The 17,191-nt window shown below is 41.3% G+C and overlaps 1 long non-coding RNA gene and 1 other non-coding gene across 2 annotated transcripts; one reads left to right on the plus strand and one right to left on the minus strand.

Annotated features, from left to right (window-relative positions):
* The first annotated feature begins 326 nt into the window (after window positions 1-326).
* LOC144988587 (uncharacterized) lies at window positions 327-2,702 on the plus strand. Its single transcript, XR_013652513.1, has 2 exons — window positions 327-419; window positions 620-2,702. It is a non-coding gene; the product is annotated as an uncharacterized LOC144988587 (long non-coding RNA).
* A 9,308-nt stretch (window positions 2,703-12,010) lies between these two features.
* trnah-gug (transfer RNA histidin (anticodon GUG)) lies at window positions 12,011-12,082 on the minus strand. Its single transcript has one exon. It is a non-coding gene; the product is annotated as a tRNA-His (tRNA).
* Window positions 12,083-17,191: the final 5,109 nt, after the last annotated feature.

The following is a 17,191-nucleotide window of genomic DNA, read 5'->3' on the forward strand; positions in this document are numbered from 1 at the left end:
CCTGCTTTCGAGGCCGGTCGAAGACGAGGCAGAACTCTCCCAGGAAGCGTTCGAAAGGGAGATGCGAGATAGGATGGGAGGCCAGGAAAGCTTGAGCCCATTGCAGCGCCTTACTACGGAGAGAGTTCACGATTAGTGAGATACGAGTGTGATCGGCTTGATAATACCTGGGGGCTTGTTGGAAAATCAGTTCACATTGCAGAAGGAACCCTCCGCAGGCAGAAACATCCCCGAAAAAAGGTTCCGGCTGTAGTCGAACATTTTCCGGGATGAGGGTGGAAGCGGATGTAGCGTTGTTGCCGGAAATAGGAGGCGGAGCAGAGACAGTGGGCCTTGAAGTTTGACCAGAAAATTCATTAAGAGTCCGAGTGATACCGTTGATGCGAGAAACCAGATCCTCTTGTACAGACGTAATACGAGTGAGTAAGTTAGACTGAAGTCCCAGAAAAATACCTTGTTGGGTAACTGCATGGCGGAGCCCTTCCGGGTCAGCTGGGTCAGAGGTTTGGCCAGTTCGTTCTGTCATGATGCGGACGTGAGTTCAGAATGACCCAGATGCTGGAACCCGGAAGGAGGCTAGGACTCAATGGTAAGTTTCAAGTGGTTTAATCTGAAATAGGTCTTGACAGGTTTATCTCTAGTCAAAGAGCTAAGGCTAGCTGGAGAAATCTTGAGGAGGAATTTCCTTGAGGGAGTTCTGCGGCGTGGGCGAGGCTTGAACCATGGCGAGTAGAGGCGGCTGGCTGGAGGTTTCTTGAGGCGGATAGACAGCAGCGTAGGAGGACAGCGACCAGGGGAGGATCCAATAGGTTTAAGTCCTGAGGCAGAGCGAGAAAAAACACTATGAGCGTGAGGCAATGAGACGTGAGACATAAACATGAGCTGACCAGACTATGCACCATAGGAGGAACAACGAACTGGCACCGGCTGATGATCCAGGAGGAGCTTATGAAGGAATGAGTAGATGAGGTGAGTGGATCCAGCTGGTCGCGTGCAACACAGGAAGGAGGGGGGAGGAGGGAGTAGCTGCCAGGCCATGACACTATGGATGCTAAAGTCAGTTAATCAATGATGAAAATCAGCAAAGGAAAAAATCCCTAAACTTTTCTCTGAACTATATGACGGATGTGGAGCAAAATCTTCGAAAAATACATTGTCTTAGATGCATTCTGGTGCATACTGGCAGCTAATCATTCACCTTTAATCCAGAAAAAAAAACAAATTGTTTTGACTTACCATTAAGGACTTGCTGTCCTACAAAAAGAATTTGGAGAAGTGCTAAAAGCAACAAAATTCCACAATTTAAGCTTTTCCTTATTTAACTAAAAACACAATTCACACTCTAAACCACAACAGGTTCGTTAAAACACAGACAATTAATACGCAGACAATAACTTTTAACCGTTTTCTCAAAACCACACCAAAAGACATAACACAACAAATTAGGCACCTTACAGATAAACAAAATAAACCATTTCACTGAAATGAATCGTTTATCACTAGCATTAACATTCATGTTCTCCCTTCTTCTGTTCTACTAGAACCAGCACCTTTCCTTACCTTACCATACCTTTCTGTGTCCACAGACCCTCTATCACTTCCTATGCCGTTCATTTCTACTTTAATTCACTGCTTTGTCCTTTCCCCATTCTGTACAACATCCACTTACACTGTCTTCAAACTATAATTACATCAAAACATGGGATCTGCTTTAACTTTCATCTTTAAACAGCAATAAACCCTTTAACACCAACACTAAGTAATCTGGGAAATATTAAAACAAACATACAAAATAAATTAAACATTGCAAACATTCTTTTAAAGGGAGTCCGGATCTAAACCAACAAATACTTACAATTAGTGTCAATAACATTACTTTTTAGCAAAACTTAACTAAATCATGGTAATTAGGAATTACAAAATAAAGTAGAGACATTTATTCAAAATAAGAAAACCGAAATAATTGCAAAATCATTTTACACAAAATATATTTGACCGATATTACCTTACTGTGTTTTAGAAAGATTTGCCCAACTTTAGGCAAATGCCCGAGAAAGTTATTTTCGTTCGAACAGAGGCAGAACAGATAATGTTGCTGCAGGCTGCAGCTGTAGTCAAGCTGCTGTTGTGGCTGAAACTTCCATCGGAAGCGCTGCTCATAGACTCCTTTCTACTTAAAAATCTTTTTCGTCGAACTAAGACCACTGAAATTTGTTTTTATCGACGTCTTACAACCGAGGTCATGACCACGCTCAATAACTACAATGTCAGTTGTTATTTTACCACAAATTAGTTCGCAAACTCTTAAGCCTTGTTACGTGAAAGTTTAGCGCAGGTTGAACATTTCGGTCTCCATGGACGCCGTCACGCCGACCACATGGTACAAACAAAGCCAATCAGAGCTGTCGACGCATTCGAAAGAAACTAAAACGTCCCGTTATTGGCTAATTCGAAACAAGATGGCCACGTCCATAGAGAAAACATTTCACACAGAAACATGTAAAATAAAGCCAAAATTCGCTGCTTTCAGACAGTTTTTCATCCCATACTTTCCAAAATCTCATGCATACATTTCATTCATAAGCAGTCACGTCTCCAAAATCTCATACATTCAGTCCGTTCATCAGCGATCACGTCTGTATTGTCATCAGTCAGTCGTCAAGTCATGTTGTCGTTTTTGTCCTGACAAAATGCACAATTTTCCTCATCTTCTGTCAAATTCAGCGCTCATGTTTATTTTGAATCCTTCTTTGGTTTCTCTCCGCGTATAAAAAAATAATTTGTAGAGGCCGAAGCCTCCTTGGTGTTTCCGAAAATCCTAGACGCGCAAAATTAGTTCCTAAAATAACTCTGTTTTTTGTAAGGGATTTCTTAACAGGTTGAACAGACGCAAACCTAGTCAATTTGCTGCTTTCCAAATATCACAAGCTCCCAATTTGCCAACGTTCAATTTTGTACAGGCCGAACAGACGAAAAACCTGCATAATTATAATTGTCCAATTTTTCAAAATTTTTTACTGCCGCCCAAAGTGTATATTTTGCCACCGTTCAATTCGCTGTTCTAGGGAGGGTGAACCCAACACTTATTTATTCGGGTGCGCTCGCCCGTTCGTTCGTATAGGGTACACTGTGCCACCCATACAATCGACTTCTCCTTTAATTTGAGATCATCAATACGCAGACTTTACAAAAGGCTCTGCTCACCATGATTATGAATGAGGCCTCTGAAGAAGTCGACCGCATGGCAGGAAGCATCCCCAGACTTTACGTCGAAAGTCTCAGAAATCTCGTAATAAGCCACTATGATGTGGTCCAACCGGTCTGGTCCGCGTTTCCTATTCACCCCCGACTTCACGTCTCGAGGTCACCAAAATTGAAGGAAAGAAAATCGTCCGTTTTTCAGTTCTTTCCATCCATGCGTGTTCGATAGTCGAGAGTGGTAAAACAAACAAGGATTCAACCGGTTTAAAAATACACAGAGTTTATTTCCCTGACAATAGTTCTAAAGCACAGTTTAAAACATTAATGCAGATATATCTGGATTCTCAAGTAAAGATCTACTGACGCACAAGTTACATGCGAATTACTCGTAGATTTTCCTAAGAACAATGGAATAGTTTGAAAACAGTCTTTTTAAGATGTGTTTGAATCCCCGCCTTCCGGAAAGAGCATGGTCGCTGGTCCTCCACCCCTGGTCGCTCTGATTCATCAGCTGATAGCCCGCCTGCTTCCTCTGGCCAATAGCTGACGATTGCCAGCTTCGGATCCGCTCCGCCTCTCGGGGGCCCATTTCACCGGCGCACACAGTCCGATGATCAAGAGAGTCCCCATCTGGTCAGAGTAAATCATTCCTGGACAACTCAAGGTTCCTTTTACCGGTATCCAGAGCAAAGGTCAGCTTCAACCTCCACATGAGAACACGAATCTTCACACTTTCCCAGGGGAAGAATCTTCAACCCAGATGGTACGGATGTAGACCATGGCATATTTATTGCAGCTATGGAAGACACCTAACTTTGCACAAAGAACACCCTATGTCTTCACAGGATGCTGCAACCATAAAGCAAAAAGGAATGTCACACGACCATAAATCTGGATGGTTCAAAATAAGTTCACTTCACACTAAGGATAAAGCTGTAACATAATGAAGAATAAGATATTAAAACATACATTTTCTACACATCATATATTCATCGCAGTGTTTTTTTTTTTGATACACAGCATTCATGATGTAGTGTTTTATTAGGAAAAACCGAGTTGAAATGATCCTGAGCCACAGAACGTTTTTAATAGGAGCCATGGTATAGTGCAGTGAACTGACGCTGATTCCAATACAGGGGAAACAATGGAACTGGTCGGGAAACGTTCAGGATTCATTTCGCATTTCTAGATAGGGCTACTACTGTTCAAAACACAAGTGACATCTGAAGCGTGGTTCGACCAAACGAATCATTTGGCGCGTCATTCTTCATCCACCACGTGATCTGCGCTAGTTGACACACGACCCGAAACACTGTGCCGAAACACTCTGTTTCATGAAGGTCAACCGCGCGCCGAAGCGTTGTGTCAAACGAGCCATCCCTAGGTTCAGCACTGGCCTCTCGTATTTACAAATTATCTGCGAATAGTCACTTTCTTAATAAAACTCTACATTAATGACCCAAACTATTATGCTAGCATCCACCTCACACTTCCCAGCCTGTTTTCTTTCTATTAAAATGTGATAACCAATCTGTGCAAGACAATTCCTCTTGATCGTAAAATTTTGCTGTCGTAATTTTTGCGGTTGATTGTAAAACATGTGCCAGTATGTCACGTGACCGTCAACCCAGTAATACATATCAATGGTGACTGCTTTCATGCTACTGAGCAGCATCCTGCACCTATGGCATTGTGATTTTATGAAGGGGGCAGTTCTGCTCCGGTCCATATGTACTATTTAACCTGTTTTAAACTCTTACCTTTTCAACTCCACTCCACAAGTGGCCAGGATAGGCTCCGGCAGCCCCGTGACCCCGAAACGGAAAAACGGTACAGAAGAAAATGAATACCTTTTCAAATAATGTAGGACTTTAAACATTTGGAATATAAACTGTGAAAAAGAGAGAATCAAACTCTTAAAGTTTTTGTGGGTGGCTCTCAAAAGAGCCATTGTTTGTCCGTCCTTGGAGGACAGAAAACCCCATTCTGGAGGTGCCATGGGTCTGCTCCCTCTGCAGGAAAGTGGATCATGAAGGAGTCTCTCAGCTGGAGAGCCTCTCTGTTGGCAGCAACCTATTTTATCTCGTGCAGCAGCTCGTCTTCAGTTACCCCAGCCTCATCACTGCAGGTTCCTGTGGTGCTGAAGACTTGATGAAGCTGTGCAGAACACGAGAACTTCCCACTCTGCTGTGGATCTTCAGTCAGGCGTCAATACAGACCCCACTGTGGAGAGAGCATCCAGAAGGATTTCTTCACTAGCAGCCGGGCTGGTGAGAGGACGTAGTTAAATATGCACCTCTATTGAAAAAGGAGGCGCCCAGGGAATGACTGTATCCGGTTTCTCTGCAGTGGGAATGTCTCTTCTGCCACAAAGACACGGGGAAGGAGTTCTTTGTTTGTGTTTTGGGGGGATTGGGGACTCATTGGAGATAGACGATTGAATGATCCAATGTGAAGCGTCTAACCAAAGGGGGATAAAGCCAGTGTCCCACTGTGGCTCGTCCTGCCCCATCATCGACCACCAACAAGCAACCAAAGCCTCAAGAGGAAGTGCAGAAAAAGTTCCTTTGCTCTGGGGGGCCTTCAGGACAACATGCTTGCTATCCACTGCCCCACTGGCCACTGCCCCACTGGCCACTGCCCCACTGGCCACTGCCTCAGAGCAATTAAAAGCCACCAGACAAGAACTCACTAGTCTGGCTCCAGGGTGGGGGCACTGGTAACTCTTATTGGGGGGAGTAGGTGGATCTAGTAATGAAAAGGTTTTTGTTTGAATCGCCCTTAGTCTGGCCCGTCTCCCAGGACCAGTTTGAGGTGGAACACCACCCAGGTACTGGCTCCTTGGATCATTCGGGCTCGCAAACCACTCCACCACGATAAGGTGGCGATTCAGGGAGGGGATATTTATCAGTCGCTAGCCAATCACTAACAATTACTGTGGGGAAACTGAAATGCTGGGAGAAAACCCACAAGACTGCCCGGCTTTAATTTGGTTCATTATCTAAATATCTTGGTGACTGATTTATTTATATATGTATGTATGTATGTATGTATGTATGTATGTATGTATGTATGTATGTATGTATGTATGTATGTATGTATGTATGTATGTATGTATGTATGTATGTATGTATGTATGTATGTATGTGTGTATGTGTGTATGTGTGCATGTGTGCATGTGTGAATGTATTTATTTATATATTTATTTACTCATTTGTTTTTTATTATATTTTATTTTGTATTTTTTTATTTATTTGTTATCAATTACTTACTAATTGAACAGAGAGAACAGAACAGAGAGAGAAGGCGTAGATGCAGACAGCGAGGGCAGATGGCGCTCTTAGCCTCTAATTCACTTTTAAAAGTCTTTTTTAGAATCTAGGGAAAGCCGGAGCACCCGGAGAGAACCCACTAATGCACACAAGAACACAAAAACTATTCTTCATATAGTGATTACCTTATTACCCTTGTGCTATTCAAGGCACTTTAAAGTTGGTTTACTGAGGGCTCTGTATTTATATTTGCATGTTTGGCCATAAATCTCTTTTCATATAGAACTTTATCTCTATATATTTTTGGATATTTCATGGATCACTATTTTTTGCTCTAAAACAATCTCTTTATGTAGATATATTTATGAGTCTATCTTTCTATCTGTGACAATATATCCTAACATTTTTGCATATTTGTATATAAATTAATTTTTTTAGTGTTATATTTATACTTTTTAAAACAAAGATCAAGAGAAACGTCAGGTCAAACATAGATAAACTAACTAAATGAATATATGAAAAATATATAAAAACAAAGACTTACAAATATTTATCAACTTCAGACATGTTTCTCTACTTCCAAATAAAAAATAAATCTTTAAAATGAATTTATGACAACTTATATTTATCTTAGTAAAAACACTAACAATTTGTAATATTAAATAAAATAATATAAATACATGTAGAAAACCTGTCACACCTTTTTATTACAAAATTACTTATATTCCTACTAGCTAATGTTATCTAATATTTACACCTATGCATTGCTGCTTGCATTGGAGCTGACTTTAACGGCTGCTTCTTCTGACTGAACCCAACTGAACTGATGTGGTGGATTCACTTTCAGTGTGTCTAGCAGTTGAGAAGAGGCGTCCGGCTTTGCTTTAGGGCAAATGCTCTTAGTTTTTCTTCTCTTCGTGGTTTTCTGAGGTGCAGCTCCAATGGTAAAGATAGTCTTCTGAGGTTCTAACAACAAGGAGGCTTTTACTTTGTCCGATGTCGAGACTTTCTTTGCAAAAGAACTTTGTTGTTCAAAAGACTTTTCCTGAGGTGCACACCCACTTGATTTAGCCTGGCTGCTGACTTTAACGGCTGCTTCTTCTGACTGAACCCAACTGAACTGATGTGGTGGATTCACTTTCAGTGTGTCTAGCAGTTGAGAAGAGGCGTCCGGCTTTGCTTTAGGGCTAATGGTCTTATTTTTTCCTCTCCTATTGGTCGTTTTCTTAGGTGCAGCTCCAATAGTAAAAATACTTTTTTGTGATTCCAAACAAGCTGAGGCTGTTATTTGGTTCAATCCAGAGGCACTTTTAGGTCTATCAAATTCCGTCTGGATTGAGGTCTTCTGTTGAGGTGCACACACAATTGTCTCTGCTTGGTTGCTGATTCTATTGGTCGCTAAGTTGGACAGAAAGACCATCTCTACCACCTGAATTTCAAGATTTTCTCTTTTCTCCTTTTGTTTTCCAATTTGATCTTCCATGTGTGAATTTAGGTTGTTGATTTCAAGCAGTTGTTTTGTGACCATTTCTGTCTCTTCTAAAACTGTCTTGTAACCCTTTGAGTAGCTTGGTTTCTTTTCCACCTTGAGGAATTCTGTCACATTTTGGATCTTCTCCTCAAGTTCTCTGATTTCCTTTCGCCTCTCTTGTCTAATGTGCCGCTCCTGCTCAATACTTTTTTCAGAAAACAACCAGTCTTCATCAGCCTTAAGTGCCTCCTGCTCATATTTCTTAAGGAGGTCCAGTTTTTTTGCGATGTTCCTTTCCCTCTTAGCTAAACAGCTTTTTAGCTTATTGCGCTGTGAGATCAATCCATTAAGATCGTTGACGTCAGTTTCTTCTTGAGACTCCTCTGATAGTGAGTCTTCTGAATCAGAATCACTTGAATTGTCATCCTCACTATCTGAATCAGAGGGTCCAAATGGATATTCTCTGGGGGTGGGAGAGTCCAGACTGTGCTCATCGGTCTGCTCATCAGTGTAGCTGTTGTCAGGGGACATTGAGTAGTAAAACTCCAGATCACCTTCAAAGTCACTCTGACTACATTTCCTGTCGCCATCAGAGATTTGAGATGAATTGTCTTGAGAGTCCAGACTGTGCTCATGGGTGTAGCTATTGTCAGGGGACATCATATTGTTGACCTCCAGATCAGCTTCAAAGTCACTCTGACTACATTGCCTGTCACCATCAGAGATTTGAGATGAATTGTGTTGGGGGATGAGAGAGTCCTGACTGGTCTCCTCTCTGGAACTTTCCTCGGGGAAGACAATCATGTTATAAAAGTCGTCGTCCAGGACGATGTCACTCTCATTTTCAACAATATCGGACCAGAGTTTTTTGACTTTTTCTTCCTGTTGCCTCATTTTTCTCATTCTTGATAGCTGATTTGTTTTCTTTGTGTCTTCTTGAGTTGAAGGAATACTAATCTCTGGGGAGTATTTATGCATTTAAATCCCATCATGCCATGATGTAAAATGACATCATTGCATGTCATCATTTGATGATATGATGTAATATTATCAAAGGATGACATCATATTATGTCATCCTTTGATGATGTAGTCATTGAATGATGTCATCACTGAATGATGTCATCACTGAATCACAGTACTGTTTTCAGAATTTCCCCCCGTCTTCTATGCAGGATCTTCAAAGACGGAGAACCACAACCCACCTAAACCTCTGCCACAGTTGAAGAATGTCCGTCATTGATCAATTCTCATCAAAAATCCTCCTGAACATTTCTGAGGCTTTCTGAAACATTCATTGAAGAGCATTGGAAGATTTCTCAACATAAAGGTTTTTTCTCTCAAAGCAATAGATTGAACCGTATCGTACTTTATAACACACATTAGGAGTTCTATTCTGTGCCTTAAAACAAGGAGCATGAGAGGTCCCACATCGTGATTTGAGCGACGGGCAATTCGCCACTTCCAGTGCTATCGTCTTCCAGAAGTGGCCAGTTTCATCCATCATTCAATCATCCGGATGATAGTTACATCTATTCTCTGTGATAATCTTCCTCAGTGTATCACCTGCAGATTTGGTTGTTGTTTTCTAAATCCTCCCTGAATTCATAACCAAAGAAATAACTTTTAGCATGAACCCAAGTGTGGAGTAAATTTGTTTTGGATGAGAAAACAGAAATTTCTGCACAGTTACAGAATATAACGTTGTTATAACTTGTTCTTTCAACTATGTGAGGTTATCCAAATATATTTTTCCTTGCCAGTTTTTATCAACTATAAAACTTTTTTTAAAGGTAATTCAACAGATTGGATTGCTGAAATTGTTTATATTTGATTTTATCCTACAGGGAATTGGGAACATCAAGTGAGAAGGATCTTGGAGATCTTGACAAGCTGGAGCCTCAGAGTTGTACAATAAAAAAATATATTTTATGTTTGTTTCTCTTTTTTTGGATTTTTCTCAAAGGCAGATGACCAATAAATAAAATGTCAAAAGTCTGAGATGAGAGAGCAGAAAATAAAACCAACTAAGAGTCCAATACGAGAGATCAACCTGACTCTTCACTCTTTTCCTGCGCAGCAACGGGTGCATGAGTGTGCACTGCGGATTAGATGGATTTTAGGGCAATGTAGAAAATCTTTCAGTGATGTGACGTTTAGAAAAGAGTGCTTGAGTGCTGCTGCAGAGATTTTCCTGGAAGGCAGACACAAAAATATGAACTCACTAACAAAATTAAGCCAATCCCAAAGTCAGCCACCTCCACTATCAGAAGATCAAAAATATTAGCAGTTGATGTGTTGTCACAGCTTGAGGATGCTTTGCAGAGAGTAGAAAGCATCTTATTAGAAATTGATGAGTCCACATATGTCGCAGATAAGGCCCAACTTTTGGTCTATGTGGGATTTGTTCACAAACAAACCAAAGCATATTTCAAAACAAATATTCCAAAGACTATATTTTTTTCAGTTGGGTTAGGGCTCACAATGGCCTTTCCGTCCAGCTCCAGCAGCAGCGTAGGCCGTCAGGGACAAGTAATAACTCACTCCGCCCTTGGACAGGCGTGACATAATAGACATTGAAAAGATTGAACCGTATCGTACTTTATAACACACATTAGGAGTTCTATTCTGTGCCTTAAAACAAGGAGCATGAGAGGTCCCACATCGTGATTTGAGCGACGGGCAATTCGCCACTTCCAGTGCTATCGTCTTCCAGAAGTGGCCAGTTTCATCCATCATTCAATCATCCGGATGATAGTTACATCTATTCTCTGTGATAATCTTCCTCAGTGTATCACCTGCAGATTTGGTTGTTGTTTTCTAAATCCTCCCTGAATTCATAACCAAAGAAATAACTTTTAGCATGAACCCAAGTGTGGAGTAAATTTGTTTTGGATGAGAAAACAGAAATCTCTGCACAATTACAGAATATAACGTTGTTATAACTTGTTCTTTCAACTATGTGAGGTTATCCAAATATATTTTTCCTTGCCAGTTTTTATCAACTATAAAACTTTTTTTAAAGGTAATTCAACAGATTGGATTGCTGAAATTGTTTATATTTGATTTTATCCTACAGGGAATTGGGAACATCAAGTGAGAAGGATCTTGGAGATCTTGACAAGCTGGAGCCTCAGAGTTGTACAATAAAAAAATATATTTTATGTTTGTTTCTCTTTTTTTGGATTTTTCTCAAAGGCAGATGACCAATAAATAAAATGTCAAAAGTCTGAGATGAGAGAGCAGAAAATAAAACCAACTAAGAGTCCAATACGAGAGATCAACCTGACTCTTCACTCTTTTCCTGCACAGCAACGGGTGCATGAGTGTGCACTGCGGATTAGATGGATTTTAGGGCAATGTAGAAAATCTTTCAGTGATGTGACGTTTAGAAAAGAGTGCTTGAGTGCTGCTGCAGAGATTTTCCTGGAAGGCAGACACAAAAATATGAACTCACTAACAAAATTAAGCCAATCCCAAAGTCAGCCACCTCCACTATCAGAAGATCAAAAATATTAGCAGTTGATGTGTTGTCACAGCTTGAGGATGCTTTGCAGAGAGTAGAAAGCATCTTATTAGAAATTGATGAGTCCACATATGTCGCAGATAAGGCCCAACTTTTGGTCTATGTGGGATTTGTTCACAAACAAACCAAAGCATATTTCAAAACAAATATTCCAAAGACTATATTTTTTTCAGTTGGGTTAGGGCTCACAATGGCCTTTCCGTCCAGCTCCAGCAGCAGCGTAGGCCGTCAGGGACAAGTAATAACTCACTCCGCCCTTGGACAGGCGTGACATAATAGACATTGAAATTCTCGGTGTTTAGTGTACATGAATGAACCCAAAATGATCACAGTTTAATTGAAGTTCCAAAGCATTTTGAAGTTGTGGAAGTGTTGTCCAACAGACTGAAGCTGTTGGGCATGTGGAGTCCAGACAGCCAAGTTCTGGTATCTTGAATGTGTTTTTGCTCCAAGAAGATGTAAAGTTTTACAGCTTTGAAGAAGTTCATGATAAAATCTTGTAAGTTTACAGAACGGGATCATTCTGAATTTCTGAACATCTTGCTGTGACCCGGATTTGAACCGGGGTTGCTGCGGCCACAACGCAGAGTACTAACCACTATACGATCACAGCTGAGAAGTGATGGTGGTCACAGTTCTAGTGTTTATTGCTCTCCAGGGCTTTTTTGTCAGAACACAGTTGGACCTTGAAGGAAATTATATTTTTGGTCCTAACTTTAGAAGGGTTTCTCTGTCTTTTTTTATTACGTTTTCTGTTTTACATATATCACTTTTAGTTTATTCCATAGCTAAAGTGTGTGCTTTAACTGAACTCCGTGCATCCTGACCTCACATTCCTGAGATGTGACCTATGGACAGCAACTGTCAGTCATTCCCCTACAGAGAAGGGGGATGCTGACCTCTCGGGGGATGCTGACCTCTCGGGGCACTGGCCAGCAGAAATGGAGCCAGCACTCTAATCTAAACCACCTGAGGAATAGAGTATGTCTGTGAGAACCGCTCTGGATGTCCAGTTCTCAAGAAGAACAAAAGACTGAACTTTGACCCAGAACCTCCATGGATTTCCTGCTGTCAATCTGATTTGTTGTGGACAGGAAGGGACGGAGTTTACTGCAACACTAGGTGTCCCTTTGAAGTCATTCCCTGACGAGAGGAACTGGTCACGGAGAATGACCCTCTACGATTGGCTGAAGGAGGAGACGGATCATCGATCAGCCAATGCAAGTGTTCCAGGGCGGAGATTCGACGTCATGTTTTCCATGGGAGGAGGGAAACCCTAATTGTCTTTAAAAGTCTGAGCAGAGCATAATTTTATTGTCTTCTTCTGTCTTGTGGCCTTTCATGTAAAACGCCTGTAACTTCTTGCGTTTTGAAGGCCTTCTAAAATGAGGACCCAGATCTGTTTTAATTCTGTCTTAGAACTTTTGTTAGGGAATAAACCTTCTGTGAATTTATCCGGCTGAATCTTGGTCTTATATCTTTGCCGACTAATAGAACATGCGTGGAAAAATCTCAGAGCGAAAGATATTTTCCAACAACCTCAAGAACAGTAGAAATGCTAAGTTTGTTATCTTCATACACACATATAGGAGAGACACATTTTCACATCACAATCACAGCAGGTGACCACTCTGGTCTTTCATTCACAATACTTTTGCCCCTTTTAGTCAAAAACATTGTTCCATTCTCTCTTTACTTAGTATCAGCCTAACAGCGGCATGTGGGTAGAAACTGGCTTTAATCACCATACAGAAAACATGGTGATTAACATGTATTATTATAAAATGAAGACAAAAACAACAGGCTCATTTCCACCATGCCTTCCCATGTGTCCAAGGGTCCTTGGGCAAGACATTAAATCCAGTTTTTGTCCTGGTCGTTTAAGGTTGGCGCCAATATTTAGCAATGTGTGAATGTGTGTGTCTATTGGGGAATGGGACTGTGAATTTAAAGCAAGCCTCCTAGGAAGGTAGTAAAGCACTGCATAAGTAGCATCTGCTGCTAACTATTTATTCAGATTTTCACCGGTAGAAGAATCTGACAGTGAGATCAATTCAAATGCACAGAATTGTGTGTTGCTGTGACACTTGGATGGGAACTTGGTGACTAAAGGCCATAGATGTTTAAAGCTAAAGCCATGTGCACCTGTACGGTTACTGTGGCTTTTTGGGTTATCCATGCCCATGGATGGTCGTAGAGAGGAGTGGCTGCATTCATAAGGAGAGTACAGGTGTGTTTGAGAGTTCCCTTTAGGCTTGTTGAAAGCAGAAGCTATGATTGTTATGCGTATGGTAAGTGTTTTGTGAAGTATTCTCTTGTAAGTTGATGAACAGATGATGCTGTTGTACGGAGCTCCTAAGCCATATTCTAATTATAGCACAATTTTGACCTTCAGTTACATAGGACTTTGCAGCAAAAAAAATATGCAACCCTGGACGGTCAGCACAAGGAACATGCACTGATCACATGAACAGCCCCTGAACAGTCAACAGGATAGCAGGGATTAAAATCATTGAAAATCTGTAGGACTCACCTACATCTTTCACAACAAATACTCTTAAGACTATCTTTTTTTCAGTTGGGTTAGGGCTCACAATGGCCTTTCCGTCCAACTCCAGCAGCATCGTAGGCCGTCAGGGACAAGTAATAACTCACTCCGCCCTTGGACAGGCGTGACGTAATAGACATTGAAATTCTCATTGTTTAGTGTACATGAATGAACCCCAAATAATCACAGTTTAATTGAAGTTCCAAAGCATTTTGAAGTTGCGGAAGTGTTGTCCAACAGACTGAAGCTGTTGGGCATGTGGAGTCCAGACAGCCAAGTTCTGGCATCTTGGATGTGTTTTTGCTCCAAGAAGATGTAAAGTTTTACAGCTTTGAAGGGGTTCATGATAAAATCTTGTCAATTTACAGAAAGGGATTATTCAGAATTTCTGAACATCTTGCTGTGACCCGGATTTGAACCGCGGTTGCTGCGGCCACAACGCAGAGTACTAACCACTATACGATCACAGCTGAGAAGGGATGGTGGTCATAGTTCTACTCTTTGTTGCTCTCCAGGGCTTTTTTGTCAGAACACAGTTGGACCTCAAGAACAGTAGAAATGCTAAGTTTGTTGTCTTCATACACACATATAGGAGAGACACATTTTCACATCACAATCACAGCAGGTGACCACTCTGGTCTTTCATTCACAATACTTTTGCCCCTTTTAGTCAAAAACATTGTTCCATTCTCTCTTTACTTAGTATCAGCCTAACAGCGGCATGTGGGTAGAAACTGGCTTCAATAACCACACAGAAAACACCATAGAGATCTATGTACACCAAGGTGTGAGACAAGAAAACCAACCTTCAAGAAGAAGACTCTATCACAACAGCTGTCTTTACTGAGTCTGAAAGTGACACCAAAATGAAGACAAAAATAATAGGCTCATTTCCACCATGCCTTCCCATGTGTCCAAGGGTCCTTGGGCAAGACATTAAATCCAGTTTTTGTCCTGGTCGTTTAAGGTTGGCGCCAATATTTAGCAATGTGTGAATGTGTGTGTCTATTGGGGAATGGGACTGTGAATTTAAAGCAAGCCTCCTAGGAAGGTAGTAAAGCACTGCATAAGTAGCATATGGTGCTAACTATTTATTCAGATTTTCACCGGTAGAAGAATCTGACAGTGAGATCAATTCAAATGCACAGAATTGTGTGTTGCTGTGACACTTGGATGGGAACTTGGTGACTAAAGGCCATAGATGTTTAAAGCTAAAGCCATGTGCACCTGTACGGTTACTGTGGCTTTTTGGGTTATCCATGCCCATGGATGGTCGTAGAGAGGAGTGGCTGCATTCATAAGGAGAGTACAGGTGTGTTTGAGAGTTCCCTTTAGGCTTGTTGAAAGCAGAAGCTATGATTGTTATGCGTATGGTAAGTGTTTTGTGAAGTATTCTCTTGTAAGTTGATGTACAGATGATGCTGTTGTACGGAGCTCCTAAGCCATATTCTAATTATAGCACAATTTTGACCTTCAGTTACATAGGACTTTGCAGCAAAAAAAATATGCAACCCTGGACGGTCAGCACAAGGAACATGCACTGATCACATGAACAGCCCCTGAACAGTCAACAGGATAGCAGGGATTAAAATCATTGAAAATCTGTAGGACTCACCTACATCTTTCACAACAAATACTCTTAAGACTATCTTTTTTTCAGTTGGGTTAGGGCTCACAATGGCCTTTCCGTCCAACTCCAGCAGCATCGTAGGCCGTCAGGGACAAGTAATAACTCACTCCGCCCTTGGACAGGCGTGACGTAATAGACATTGAAATTCTCATTGTTTAGTGTACATGAATGAACCCCAAATAATCACAGTTTAATTGAAGTTCCAAAGCATTTTGAAGTTGCGGAAGTGTTGTCCAACAGACTGAAGCTGTTGGGCATGTGGAGTCCAGACAGCCAAGTTCTGGCATCTTGGATGTGTTTTTGCTCCAAGAAGATGTAAAGTTTTACAGCTTTGAAGGGGTTCATGATAAAATCTTGTCAATTTACAGAAAGGGATTATTCAGAATTTCTGAACATCTTGCTGTGACCCGGATTTGAACCGCGGTTGCTGCGGCCACAACGCAGAGTACTAACCACTATACGATCACAGCTGAGAAGGGATGGTGGTCATAGTTCTACTCTTTGTTGCTCTCCAGGGCTTTTTTGTCAGAACACAGTTGGACCTCAAGAACAGTAGAAATGCTAAGTTTGTTGTCTTCATACACACATATAGGAGAGACACATTTTCACATCACAATCACAGCAGGTGACCACTCTGGTCTTTCATTCACAATACTTTTGCCCCTTTTAGTCAAAAACATTGTTCCATTCTCTCTTTACTTAGTATCAGCCTAACAGCGGCATGTGGGTAGAAACTGGCTTCAATAACCACACAGAAAACACCATAGAGATCTATGTACACCAAGGTGTGAGACAAGAAAACCAACCTTCAAGAAGAAGACTCTATCACAACAGCTGTCTTTACTGAGTCTGAAAGTGACACCAAAATGAAGACAAAAATAATAGGCTCATTTCCACCATGCCTTCCCATGTGTCCAAGGGTCCTTGGGCAAGACATTAAATCCAGTTTTTGTCCTGGTCGTTTAAGGTTGGCGCCAATATTTAGCAATGTGTGAATGTGTGTGTCTATTGGGGAATGGGACTGTGAATTTAAAGCAAGCCTCCTAGGAAGGTAGTAAAGCACTGCATAAGTAGCATATGGTGCTAACTATTTATTCAGATTTTCACCGGTAGAAGAATCTGACAGTGAGATCAATTCAAATGCACAGAATTGTGTGTTGCTGTGACACTTGGATGGGAACTTGGTGACTAAAGGCCATAGATGTTTAAAGCTAAAGCCATGTGCACCTGTACGGTTACTGTGGCTTTTTGGGTTATCCATGCCCATGGATGGTCGTAGAGAGGAGTGGCTGCATTCATAAGGAGAGTACAGGTGTGTTTGAGAGTTCCCTTTAGGCTTGTTGAAAGCAGAAGCTATGATTGTTATGCGTATGGTAAGTGTTCTGTGAAGTATTCTCTTGTAAGTTGATGTACAGATGATGCTGTTGTACGGAGCTCCTAAGCCATATTCTAATTATAGCACAATTTTGACCTTCAGTTACATAGGCCTTTGCAGCAAAAAAAATACGCAACCCTGGACGGTCAGCACAAGGAACATGCACTGA

This window comes from Oryzias latipes, chromosome 2 (genome assembly GCF_053564925.1).
Source record: "Oryzias latipes strain Hd-rR chromosome 2, Olatipes_Hd-rR_3.1".
NCBI classification, from domain to species: domain Eukaryota; kingdom Metazoa; phylum Chordata; class Actinopteri; order Beloniformes; family Adrianichthyidae; genus Oryzias; species Oryzias latipes.